The following is a 14,327-nucleotide window of genomic DNA, read 5'->3' as shown; positions in this document are numbered from 1 at the left end:
TTAGGGAACTACTCATTAAAATTCACTTCCTCAAAAACTACGGTCAGTAGTTAGTTGGTTATAAATAGTATTCCTGCCTCTGTATTGTTTGATTCTGTTACAATAAGAACACGTCCATGTATTATTTGGGAATCTAAAAATAAGTTTAAAAATAGAAAATAAATTATAGTGTAAGAAAAAATAGCATAAACAATGTTGAAAGAAAGAATTTTAATTGGGAAATGAATTTAAATAGGCTTTGCTAGTAATGTTTACCTTTAATATACATAAAGTTGGTTAGGGCAACATAGAGTAGCGGTTTAGAGAACTTGGATCCACAGTAACAGACCACCCAGGTTTAAAGCCTAGGTTTGCCAAGAAATGACTGTGAGATCTTGGGATTGGAATAATAATACATGCACACTTAATAGGGGTGATGAGAGAATTAAATGAGATCCTTATAATAAGCACACTGCCTGGCATATGGTAAGCACTCTGAGAATGCTTATTATTATTTCCTGCCTCGGGCAGGAAAGGCCTAGGTTAGTTCAAACCCTTTGAGATGTAAATGCCAAGATGGTACTATACACACAAGAGATTTAGGGAGGGGAAATGCCTTTGAAGGATAAACAGATGAAAGCAGGAGTAGCAAGGGAAGCTTTCAGACCATAATGTAGGTCTGTCACCTGTGACAGAAGGAGAGGAAGGAAGACAGATTAAGTAGGAAGTCTCAGACTGTAGCACAGTTCCAAGAACGTTTGGGCCAGGCTGTTGCAGGGTCCTCCAGCCAAAGTTATCTGTTGGAGAAATCCCACGTCCCACAGGAAGAGGCTTGCATAATCGTTGGCTGGGAACATTCCAGGAGAAGCAAGGATTCTGTGTGAATGTATTAGGTCCAGAGAGACAGCAGCTAGGATATTGCACCCTGCAGTGGGAGACGTGAGTGGGGCATTTCTGTGACTGCCATGGGACCATTACTTGAGCTGGTGCTTTGGTGCAATTGCTATAAGTCATTTGCATAGATTCATTAAAGTAGTCCTTCACTCCAACCTTTGGGTAGCTTGGCCCAAGGTATCCTATCTCTGAACCTCAATTTCCTCACTTATAATGTGAGTTAAAAAAATAAGCATTGCACACTTATTTTGGTACTGATGTAAAGATTTAGTGAAAAGTATGCTTTGGGAATGTGAAATAGCACAAACCTGTTTCCTTCAGATATTTTATAATTCAAAAATTTCTTTCCACTCACCTGGCCTTTCAATTAGCCTGACTTTATAAGACTTTACTGTATTGTAATTAATTTCACAACATGTGTCTGTGAAAACAAATGCTCAGGCTATCTTGTCTTTGAAATTACTAAGAATTTAAAGTTTGCCACCAGAATGTTTTCTGTGATCAACCGGTGTAAGTATGCATGGTGGTGAATCAGTTTCCCTTATTCCATATGCAATTCATGGTACCTGAAGAATTTAACCCACTGAATCCAAAAATTTATTTTAAAGATATTGTGGATTGGAACTCAGGAACACTGCTAAGGGCTGTGTCAGTTCTTCATGGCAGTATCTTTGAAAAATGATCAGAACATTGAAAACTCTTAATACATATCTGTTAAATGATTCACTGAATCAGTTAACTTCTTGCCCTTTTTAGGCTTATCTCCATGATCTTTCTTCATAGGGGTTAAGAAGCCTAAACTTAAAAACATAGAGGGAAACATAAGAAAAGCACAAATCCCTGATGCTTGTGGAAATTAGAAAGGAGTGGACCTGGTGTTTGGATCATACCTCTTAGGATCACAGAGATGACAGACTCTTTACAGGGCACCATTTGCTTATTGTAAAGCAGGTTTTCTCAACATCAACGTTATTACCAATTTGGGCCAGATAATTCTTTGTTGTTGGGGTGCCTGTCCCAGGGCTTGTAGAATGTTTGGCAGCATCCTTGGCCTCTACCCACTTGATGCTCGTAGCAGCCCCCATGCCACTCCCTGACTCATTTGTGAAAATGTGTCCAAAATTTCCAAATGTCCCCATGGGAACAAAATCACCCCCGATTGCGAGCATTGTTTTAGAGGTTAGGCAACTAAGGAAGCCTCAAGAAGTTAAATGAGTCACCCAAACCCTTGGCAAAATTAGCATCACAACTCTAATCCCAGTGTCCATTTAGTTTTCTTTTTACTAACCAACTCTGCTTCTTTGATTTAAAAATATATTTTCTTTTATATGATTAAATGTGCCTCTAGTACAGTTGCTATTATTTTATCATGACTATTCATATTTATTCATAGCATTGTTCTAGTTTGTAAACTATTTGAAATTATATACATTTTTTTTGCATGGAAACCACAGCCTGATATTCCTTTTTATATTGGATTTAAAATGAAGTTCTACTTGGAGGTGAAAGAGGCATGTTTTGAAGCCCAAAACTGACAGAGGAGAGAGAGAGTTCAACAATCTTTCTCTTAGAAACTGACTTAGAGATGTATTATGCTTTCTTTACCCAGCTTGCACTGAAATAGAAAAATATATCTGTACACAAAGATTTCTATAAAAAAAATGCCTGCCAAGTCCAGAAGACACCCCTCTAAAGTGGCAGAGAACAGAATGATCTCGTAGGGATAGTCAAGTGTAATTTCAGATAATTCTATATCAGGTTTCTGAGAACCCTTTTGGAAAGCTCTGTTATATATTAGTGCTGGGTCTCAAAGAAATGGAAAATTAGTATTTTCTTTCTCAGCCTACAATTTATTGATCAAAGAAAACTTATTTTTGGCTTTGTAGTGTTGCAACAATCTGAAACATATTAATAAAGAAAGAGAGTTGCTTCTTGGGGAGATAACCTTGATGACTGTAATTTTTCTCATGAGTATCAATCCTGCTTACGTGCCAATATATCACAAGTGAGGAGCAGAGGAGGGAGTAGGTGGTGCCTAGCAAGGGCAATACAGAGGTCTGCCTATTTTGTTTTGTCTCCTCCCAGCCTTTCCTGGGGACTTCACATCCTTTTCTCTTTATTCTGAAGAAGGACTAGGAGATAGTATTATAAGAAAAGCAAGTCTTGTTGTGAAGGTAGACAGAGCTTACAAGCAGTTGGCTAGTTCTAATAATCGGTTCTACCTAACACAATAATCGGGGGGTTTACCCGTGATTTGATCCTGCGTATAGGCGTGTGCGCATCCATTCCAAGAGCACCCCGGGCCACGCCTCCATTCCAGCCCCTGCTGACTGTGTCACCCAAGGCAAGTTACTTGGTCCCTTTCGGCCTCAGTCTTTTCTTCTATAAAATGAGGATATTAACAATACCTATTTCAAACAAAGATAAAAATTAGCCAATGGTTTTTTTAAAGTATGTAAAAAAAAGTGCTTGCCAAATAACTATGGAAGTGTTTTATAATAAAAATCACGCACACAATTCATGCTAAGTATATAATATGTAGTGGACACTCTGCGAGGCATTGGCTATTTCATACAATAGGAAAGAAAAAGTTCAGCAATGGGCAGGTCCTCAAAGCAGGGACTAGGTCACATTCTAAAAATTTACTAGCAGTGTGTATTTATTAAACACCTGTGTCTTGGTCCATTTTATGCTGCTACAACAAAACTCCTGAGATTAGATAATTTATAAAGAGCAGAACTTTGTTTGTCATAGTTCTAGAGGCTGGGAAGTCCAAGATCAAGTGCCAGCCAGTTTGGTTGTCTGGTGAGGGCTGCACCTTCTGGAGGGGAGGAATGCTGTGTCCTCACATGGCAGAAGGCGGTAGGGAAAGCACGGAAAGATGTTCTTTTGTAAGGGTCTTAATCCTATTCATGAAGGGAGGAGCCCTCAGGACTAATCACCTCTTAAAGGCTCCATCTCTTAATACCATCACACTGGCCATTAAGTTTCAACACGTGAATTTTGGAGGGGTCACATTTAAACCATAGCAACCTGCTTTGTGGAGGCCACTGTGCTAGCCATGGAGGAAGCAGAGATAACAGTAAGCACTTCTGTTCTCTAAGAACTCTGGTGGAAGAGGGAAAGTGAAATATAATTAAAATATAATGTAACAGGTGATGGGATAAGTATAGAGTCAGTGTGATATATTTGCATCGAGGAACTCCCATCCCAAGCTGGGCATGGACTTGGAGATAGAGAAGATCTTCAGGGGAAGTAATGAGTGATTCAAGCCTCAGAGGTGGAGCCACACCAGCCAAAGCAACTAGGATGGGACAGATGACACAGAACACAGAGGAAGAGAAGTGGGCCTGGAGGGAAGGTAGGGCAGGCAGAATGGTGAGGAGGAAGGTGAAGGCCATGGATGCCCGGGTGAGGAAGGATTCTACAGACTGAGGTATTAGAGAAAGGAAGTCATTGAAAGATTTTCAGCAGGGGAGTGATATGGTTGGAAAGGTAGGAATTTTATTTTACAAACTGCAGTCTTGTGTTGGGTGGCAGCAGAGTTGGGAGAAGGCCAAACTAGAAAGGCTAAAAGGCCAAGTTGGAAAAGCTCCACTGAGAGATGATGAGGCTTGAAACAGGGAGGACACCGTGGGGGAGTGGTGGGATGGGGATGAGCGTGGAAATTCTTACCAGCTGAACTCCAACAAAGTCTCACTGGCTGTGATTCCTAAACGGGATTTGAATTGAGGAAAAGGCAGGAAAGTGAAGTTTACTCTTCTTCAAAATGTTGGAAAGTCTCATGTGACTTTTACAGAAATTCAGAAGAGGAGAAAAATCAGTGTGTAGTCATCAGGAATTGTCTTTCTGACACATCCCTGCCATCTTACGACCTTGTAAACTTAGATTTCTCGGTGGTACCTCTTGCTGCCCTCTCTCTAGGTCTGGTGCACGGACCTCATGTTTGGGCACTTTGGATTTGACTTGAGAGAGTTTTAAACATACTACTTTTGACATAGATCCAGAAATAGAAGGGACTTTAATGTATGATTTCCTTCGGCCCTTGTCTTAAGTCACAGATATTTGAGCAGACCCTAAAAGCATCATTAGAGATCATCTAATAAAATGGAGGCAGAAGAATGTTTATTTCCAGTGTCATCCACAAACTCTTAATAGTGGCTGCTTGGAGAACTGTGTGGACAAAGAACATGAGGCCCATCTGGCTCTGTGGGAAGGAGTGACGGGATCAACTAAAGATGCCAGTTGTGGGTGCAGCAGGGCAGAGCTGAAGCACTTATGCCTCACAGATCCATTTCTAGGATAAAGAATCCAAAGCTATAATGTTAATGGACTTGATTGAAGTCACACATTTAGTTAGGAGCATGGCTGCAAAGAAAACTGTACCACTTGGTTGTCAGTGCCAAGGTACTTCATTCATTTCTTCAAGAAATATTTGCCTAGAGGACATATGTGTCCAGATCTCACATTTTGTTATGTTTTTGTCTTTAGTGCTGAATGTTTAGCTTTTAACCATGCACACAAGTCCCCTGCTTTCCCGAGACCATATTCCAGTGGGAGGTGGGCCCTAACGACACCCATAAGTAAAATAATAAGAGAAAGCAGTTGAAGATTATGAACGCAATAAAAGCAGGGTGTGGTGATCTGAAACAAATAAAACCTGGCAGTGGGGTGGCCAGTCAGGAGAGTCACCTCAGAAAAGAGGACGTTTTAGCTGAACTCGAATGAGAAGAAAGAGCCAGCGAGGCCAAGATCTGACAGAGAAATGCACCAGACTGCTTGAATAGCAGGTGTAAAGACCCTAGAGCTAAAAGTAGCTTGAATGTTCAAGGAACAGAAAGAAGGCCTGCAGGGCAAGGGCACCGTGAGCGAGAGGCACCGCAGTGCCTGAGAAGATGGGAGAGTTGGGCACCGGCCAAATGATGTTTCCCCATCTCACAGGGAAGGGAGTCTTAGGGTCCTGCTCAGTGGCCCCAGGCAGTCGAAAAGTGAGGGGGCTAGAACCTCAGTCCCCAGGTTCTTAGTGCAGTGCTTTTGAAAGTCTCTATGAGTACATAGCCCTTTCTTTCTTTTTATAGGAAACTCCTTGATTATAACTGCCAAGATCAAACAGCTGATAGGATCAAAAACTTTGCTCTATATAGATTAGAGTGGAAAATAGAAACCTGGAATAAGTGTGTTTCCTTCGAGTGACCTTAGTAAAACATTCATGGGGTGCTGACAAGTACTTTGAATTTATACAATGGGGAACACAGTTTAAATACTTTGATATATTGCAAGCAGCTTCTAGAGAATCTCAAAAAAGATTGCGAAGCTCATTTAAATCTTGTACCAACCCTGTGAGAATTGGTAGGAAATAGCTATAGCTGTTTTTTTTTTCCAGATGGATAAAATGAGGCACAGAGATTAAATTACTTGATTTCAGATTTCTGCCCGTAGTCTTGCATCCAATCTATGGATACATTGCACACACCTTAATTTACAAATAAATCCATGGGCAAAATACAGACTGTGGGGAAGCAGCCTTAGAATCTTTGATTTTGGTGTCCTATGGTCCCAAGTTGGTGTTTACCTCGATAATTACAAGTAACAAATAAAATAAAGCAAACCTTTCAGGAGTCATATGTTCGAGCAGTATGCTGAGCTTGTTCAAATTTATTTTATTTGCCAATTTGTTCCTAAATATTTCCTGCTAAGGTTTCTGGTGGCCAAGTTGCAGGCTGCCCCCTTTGATATTTGCATATATTCCATTAACTCCGTTGTCCTTTTCCTTCCCTCCCTCTCTCCCCAACTCTCACCTTTCCCAGGCTGACTTGCCCGTTCAGTGCGTTCTGTTTCTTGTAGGCTGTGCTCTCAAGTGACAGCTTATGAGCCTAATAAATCCAGGTAAATGTGTAAATGGATGTTAACAGGCCACACTCCCCTTCCACATAGCATGTGTACATTTTAATGGTGACCTCTGATGGTTAATACCCAACTCAAAGGAATGACTAATGGCAGAATTAGGAAGCCAAGTAGACTTGGAGGTCGGCATTGTAGCTAATTGAAAGTAATACATCTGAGGGGAGTCAAGGACTTTCCGTGCCCCCCAAATCATTAAAATTTGCCTACCTCCAGAGTCAGCTGTCATCCCAAAAGGTGGGTCCATGTTATTCAGGACTTCATGGACCTCAAAGGGCATTTCTGACGTGTATCTATAAAGGTGTGAGCTATATCTGGAATGTTTCTCGACAAGACAAATTCACAAATTTATATTGATGTGCAAAGTAATACCTGGAGAAGAAATGAATGGCAGAAAAAGTACAATTATCATCTGCAGAATCATTTCTTCTTCTGCTTCACAGAAAATATTTGTCTTTTTGGTTTGAGTCTTTTGTCCACTACCATATCTTTTCTATGAACAGGTCAGATTCTGGTTGATTTTTCCTCTCTCTTCTTGACCATGATCTTAAAGGCCAGTTTCAAGTTGTGATAAGCTAGTGATATGACTCAGCAAGGGAGGAATCCAAAATAAGTAGACATGGACCCTCACATCCTTTTGCAGTGTATCCTCTGTTGTATAGAATGGGGTTGGATATGCTTTGGAAGACCCGGTGTAAAGGGATGCCTCATATTCCACTTTAAAAATATATCTATTTCACTGAGCTCCAAAAATATTGCCTTTCATAATCTTCCAGTGCAACTTTTTCTTCCTCAAAAGTAGATAAATGCATCTTAAATTCTGCTTTCTATATAAAAGTATATGCAGGTATATGCAGAAAGGAAATGATTCTGCCAAAAGTACAGGAAAAGAAAAAAGAAAAATTGTATTTATATTGAGAATAAGTTATGCCACCTTGCAGAGCTTTTAATGTCAGTAATAATTTTTCTAATTTCATTGAAAAAGGTAGATCTTTAAAGATCATGTAACTCTAAATCTTGTTTGAGCCTTGAATTAGTAAAAGTATATTTTAAATTTTTAATCACCCAATATAAATAGGTATTTCTGGGCCTCCATATGTAACACTGACCAGTAGTATCTATATGGGAAATAGCTTTATATCCTACCACTTTTATTGCAGTCAAATGCTGTGGGTTTTCTAGGAAGATTCACTGAGTGATCTTGGGCTCTTTACTTCTTACAGGATTTCAGATTCCTTATCCATTAAAGAAAGGGTTAGGTAAAAGTTATTTTTAAGGGTACCTCTCATCTTCATAATTCTAGGATTCTAAGAAATAAAAACAAAACCAAAAAAGTTTTCGTAAAGACAGAAGGAGATTTTGCAATGTATTGTTGTGGGTCTATCTCCCTAATGTTAAGCTGTGACTCCCATAGCAATTTGCCTGTATTGTTTTATTTTATGTCCATCTTGGGATATAATTATTTAGGTACTTGCCTTACTTCCTCTTCTAGACTACAGATCAAACTTGATATAAAATATGACTATATAAAACCTTGCTCATTATAGACATTCAATACACATGTCTCTATGGAATTGTTGTCTCCCATGTAATATTCTTGTGTGGGTTGTAGAAATCTTATAAAAATGGTCATCATTTCTTTATTTTTACTTTCCAGTATACCATTCACTCCTTCCTTTGGTAAAACTTTCCTGACTATCTGTTATAAAGAAAGCACTGTGTTGGATGCTATGAGAGCTATAAAGTTTCGTCTGCTATCCTGGGGACTTTGTAATCTGATAAGGTGGGGGTATGTGTACACCATGCCGATGAGACAGTCACCAAAGTCAGGGGCCTTGGCAATTGTGTTCAGTAAATGGTTGGCTTCTCCACTGGCTAAAAATATAACTTCTAGTGTTGTTATTATTTAAATTATTTGTAAAATTTAAGATGGGTAAATGTAAGAGAAGCAGCAGCAGCACCCTATAGTGATGAGGTAGTGCTTCAAATGTTGAGATTTCATTATAGGCATCGGAGTTCGGTTAAAACTGGCTGGTGGTACTTTGAAAATTATATGTCACTTCCCCACAGTGGAACTAGATATCTGTACAGCTTCTAGGACAGTGTGAAGTGTGGTTCTGGAAGAACAATGATAGCATCACCTAGGAAATTGTTAGAAATGCAAGTTCTTTGAGGTCAAATAAGACACTCAGGTGTTGAAATCCAGCAAACTGTTTAAACAAGCCCTCTGCATGATTCTGACGTGCGTTTAAGGTGTAAGACCAACTGCCACTGTCCAGGATGCCTATAGAGAAGGTACCTGGGGAGGAGTGTATGGCAAGGAGATGCCCAAAGACCAAAAGTTATTGAAAAGAGAAAAATTTCAGACCCTCTGCTCTCACAGGGTCTTACAGCCTATTGAGGAAGCAAGCAATTATTCAGATAAGTTACACAATCAGGAACCCCATGCATTCTATAAACACCAGTATGGGGGCCATCATGGCCTGTACCAGGAAGAACTGAGGGAGCGTAAGTTTCAGGCAAGACTTGCTGAGGAGTGAGTTTGAGCAGAATTGTACCTTTGATGCTGTGTAAGTGTCAAGAGGAGACGCTGAATCTGCTTGATTCTGATAGACCATTACAGAGCCTATTTAACAAAATGGTTTTGTACAGCTCTTTGCCCTTGTACATTTCTGGGAGTTAGCGGCCATATCCTCTGATCTCTCTTAAGCCGATTCAATACTGTATATGTATTGTTTGTATACACACATATAGAGAAATATTCATCAATGACTATAAATACTCAGTACACTGCTTGCCTTGTACTTTTGGGAGACAATTAACATGGGTTAGGTGAAACTGTACTAGACACATCCCTAGGTCCTTTATACATAACTTCTAAATCAATTCTTATAAGATTTATTGGAGTAGCGATTGTTAACTCCACTTACGGTAAACAAAGTGGTTCAGCAAGATTAAGTTGCTTACCCCAGGTCACACAGCTAGTGACAGAGCAGGATTCAGTCAGTCTGGCTCTAGAATACTTTCTCTCAACCACTTCAGGAAGAGTTCTTGGGATAGAATATGTTTCTTATTAAACGTCTGTGCACAAAAAGGGAAGCTCTGCATCAAAAAGTTTTATTTCATCCTAATCTGTATTTTTTCTTAGATGTCTACAGATTTTTCATGACTTTAAGGAAAGATAACAGGTGCTGTATTTCATTGGGATTGAAGCAACCTTCGAAATGTCATTCAGATATTCAGAGGAGCTGGGAATTCAAACTTCTATAGATATAAGAACTTGAGCCATTCCTAAAATAAGGCAAACCAGGACATAGATATGAGGATGTGAGCGTGGGCTTGGGGAGGGGAGATATGAATAGATGATTGGGCATATTTCAGGGAGGCAGCCACTGGGGAGGAAGGAGGTGTCTCTACCAGCTGGCACTAAACTAATCCTACATCTTCCCTCCCTAGCTTCAAAATTATTCCCCATTTCTTGGCAAATGGTTAGGGTGTCCTCTGTATGTTCACAAATTTCCTTTAGCTTGACCTTTTGTGACTTCTTTTGTTCCTTTAAATGCCCTTGATGTTAATTTCACCTTGATGATAAATAATCTAAATAAAACTAGAAAAAACACCTGGTGTATATTTCCCTGATTCCTAAACTTCCTTGTCTATTTTAGATGGAAGAATTATAAATGAGGAAAAACAAACAAAAGGAAACAATTTATTTCTAATAGCAAGAATGCTGATGACATAGTCATTAATAATAAAAATAAACACAACTGTAATGATGTCATTGTATAGAATTTCTTGGAATGTTTTCAAATTATGATTTTTAAAAAAATTCTAAGCTAAACCATATCTGTTTTATTTTATCTTAAAAATTATATCAAGGAAAACTGCAAAGATTATCATTTTAAATCATCAGTGTACATTTAAGGAAGATTTTAGGCAGCCCCAGTTTCCTGGGTTGTTGGGTTTACTAACTAGGTTCATAAGATCAACTTCTGTGAATGCTTTGGCTTCAGATTGTGTTATTAATATTTTCAGATATTTTTATGCAGTTATTTTGACAATCTCTAAAATCAGTGCCTTTGTAGTGGAACCACAGATTTTTAGATATAGAAGTGAATTCACAGGTACATTTTTTTTTTTTTTTACCTGCCTTGATACCTACTTGAAAACTACACTAGGACCTAAGGCTGCCCAAGCAGGGTCCCATGAGGCCAACAGAAAGGCATCTTTGGCCAGGAAAGATGAATAATTTTGATTTGGGCCAAAAATAAGAATTTGGTTAGTTTAGCAGAAGCAGAAATATTTCCCCAATCTGTAACTTCTATAAAAACTGTCCCTTTTAAAAACTAAGCTCTCAGTGAGAATTAAGGGGTTTCAAAATGAGCAAAAGCAATTGTCTATAGGGGATCCAAAAAGCAATTTAGATGCAGCTTTCCCAACACTAATAGCTTTGGTGAAAACAGCACTGCTTTTATTCACTTTCTTTAAATATGCAGGTTATTAATACACTTTCAAATTAATAGTTTGGAAATTTTCATACCCTTCTAACTATGAGTCAATAGTACATCTCCACCTGCAAGAGTGACTTGATGCATTCATTTTACTACAATGAAAGTGTCATTTAGAAAGCCATTAAAGCATAACCTTAAAATTAACATCATGACCCTACAAGGAAACATTAAATGGGTTGAAAAGTAATGGTCTTGAAAAAGGAAGGCCTGCCTTTAGAATACAAGCTTAAAAAAAAAAGGGAAAAGAAAAAAAAGCCACTAATGAATAATTACTTTAATGAGCCTCTGGTCTCAGAGCTGATGTTCACTAGCATTAATACTGTGAAATGCTAGGTGGTGTGAACACATTAAAATTTTCATTTTAGTGCTTTTTTGTTCAACAAAGCAATGAAATATCCCAAACTCCTCCATGAGTAACCTTTTTGGCAGTTGACCTTGCCATCAAAATACTAATGATGTCCAGGGGATCCTTCCAGCCATGGCCTGGAGGAGCTCCCTAAAACACTAATAGGACCATGGGTCTACTTCAAAGCCTCCAATGTCTCAACCTCCTCACCCTGTGGCCCCACTGCAGAGGGTCTTTCTCCATAGAAGGTATTTTAGCAAAGTGATAATCCTGAAGGTTGCAGTATGTGATGCTGAGTACAAATACTACTGTAACCTGTGGCAAATTGCAGAGCCTTCTTGTGCCTGCAAGTCCTTATGTGCTAAATGAGCAAACACATAGTGCTCGTACAAGGAATTGAATGACCTAGGCAAAAATGCTTGGTATAGGGCTATCCTTAATAAAAACTAAAAGGTTAAAAAAAAAGTCATTTCTCAGCATGGCCTACAAGTCCACCGTGAACTGACTCCAGTTTACACTGGAAGGTTATTTCTTGCCCCTTTCTTTATGTTCTGACCCAGGGGAGTTTTAAACTTGATTATGCATCAGAAATGTCCCGGAGCACTGATTAAAATACAGATGGCTGGATCCTACCCCCATAGTTTCTGATTTGGTTGGAGTGAGGATGGAGCTCAGAAGTTGACATTTTTTTTTTTTTTTTTTTTTTTGAGAGAGAGTCTCGCTCTGTTGCCCGGGCTAGAGTGAGTGCCGTGGTGTCAGCCTAGCTCACAGCAACCTCAAACTCCTGGGCTTAAGTGATCCTACTGCCTCAGCCTCCCGGGTAGCTGGGACTGCAGGCATGCGGCACCATGCCCGGCTAATGTTTTTTTTTTTTTTCCTATATATATTTTTAGTTGGTCAGATAATTTGTTTCTATTTTTAGTAGAGACGGGGTCTCGCTTTTGCTCAGGCTGGTCTCAAACTCCTGACCTCGAGCGATCCACCCGCCTCGGCCTCCCAGAGTGCTAGGATTACAGGCGTGAGCCACCGCGCCCGGCCAGAAGTTGACATTTTTAACAAGTTCACAGGTGATACTGATGCTGCTGGTCCACCAATCACACTTCAGAACCACTAGTCTCCTGTAGCCTTTCTGAAAACAATGGTACCATTCTTTCTATCACTTGGAAAGTTGATACCAAGATCCCGCTCACAGATACCTCACCTAAGACTTTGCTAATCCCTTCAGCCAGAATTGGCTACTCTGTGCTTTGTACTGTTACAAAGTCAGTTAGTTGGTTCACTTCTATAGCACTGATCATCTGGCATTGTAATTGTTCAGTTTGCCTCCTGCATGCCTGTCCACCCACCTGCACCGTACTCTCTTCCAGAGCAGAGATCATATCATGTTCATCTTTGTAATGTTAGCATCATATGTGCTGCCTGGCACAAGGTAGCTGCCAAATAAACTGCTTGAAAGAATGAACAACCTAAACATACCCCCCATGTCTTTTGTTCATTCCCTTTCCTTTGCAAGAGTGGTTTCATCCTTCAGAAATGGAGTTATTTAGTGGCTCTGATAGTGAGTCCTGGTCTGTTCTTCAAGACCTTGTGCTGGAATTTTTTAAGTCAGGAAAGCCTTCTCTAACTTGCTAACTCCTTCCCCTAGGCACTCATTGCTCATATATTTTCCTGCCATTTGACAGTGAGTTTTTTAGGGCAGTAACTATGCTGTAATTGATCTCAGTGCCCCTAGAACCTACTAAAGTGGCTGGAACTTAGGAGACTCTTGGGAAATGTGTGGAATGATGGAACACTGACCGAGCATGCTGGAGGCCAGGCAGCCTAGTCCGAGAAGCTGACTGAATTTATTGCTGGTGTCCTTGGCTCTCCCCTCACTTTCTTTCCAAAATATCTCCCAGATCCCAATTCCCATGTACTGAACCGCCCATATGAGAGACAAGGAGTATAATTAGCAAGCTACTACCATAGCCTGAGCAAGATATGATGAAACCCTAAACTAAGCAATAACTTGAGAGCAAAATGGAGAGGCCAGTTAGAAAAAGAATACCTGATAAAGCAAGGCATTAGATTAACCAACTTAGAATATTGACTCTCAGGCTCCAGGCTGAAAGGAACCTGTGTCTGAATCCTAGCCTCTCCACTGATCTTGTACTTAAGCTTTCTAAGCCTTGGTTTCCTTTATCTGTCAAATGGGAATAATAAATTACTATAGGTATGAAAAGAGATGATGCATGTAAAAATACTTAGCACAGTGCTTGGAATATAGAAAGTATGCAAGAAAATAGAGCTATCTAAGATAACTGTTAAACTGTCAGTGCTTAATGATCTCTGGCTGTGTCATGGACACAAAAAGTAAATGATTTTTTTTTTCTCTACCCACAAAGGATTTACAGAATAGCTGGGTAAGAAAAACTAACCACACTCAAAGAAGCCTTTGATTACACATTGTCTAATATTCACCACCAAGGAAATAATCCTGTGCAGGTTTTAATGTGGCTGGACTTCACAAAAGGGAGTGAGATGCCGGGGAAATAATTATACTCCATAACTAGGTAGTAGTTATGGAGGAGGAGGTTAAGAATTAGTTGAAATATGGGAGTAAAAGGACATCTTTGGAACTTTGAATTTTCTCGAATGTCAGTTTCCATGTGTATCTTTGCATATTGCATTTATCTTTTAAGAATATAACAGCATAA

General features: G+C 39.6%; 1 protein-coding gene across 2 annotated transcripts in view; it reads left to right on the top strand.

Moving 5' to 3' along the window:
• TENM2 (teneurin transmembrane protein 2) overlaps positions 1 to 14,327 on the top strand; it is a 1,161,672-nt gene that overhangs the window by 134,547 nt on the left and 1,012,798 nt on the right. The window lies entirely within an intron of this gene.

This window comes from Lemur catta, chromosome 5 (assembly GCF_020740605.2).
Source record: "Lemur catta isolate mLemCat1 chromosome 5, mLemCat1.pri, whole genome shotgun sequence".
Classification (NCBI taxonomy): Eukaryota; Metazoa; Chordata; class Mammalia; order Primates; family Lemuridae; genus Lemur; species Lemur catta.
Note: the sequence above shows the minus strand (reverse complement) of the source record. Positions and strands in the feature narration are given on the sequence as shown.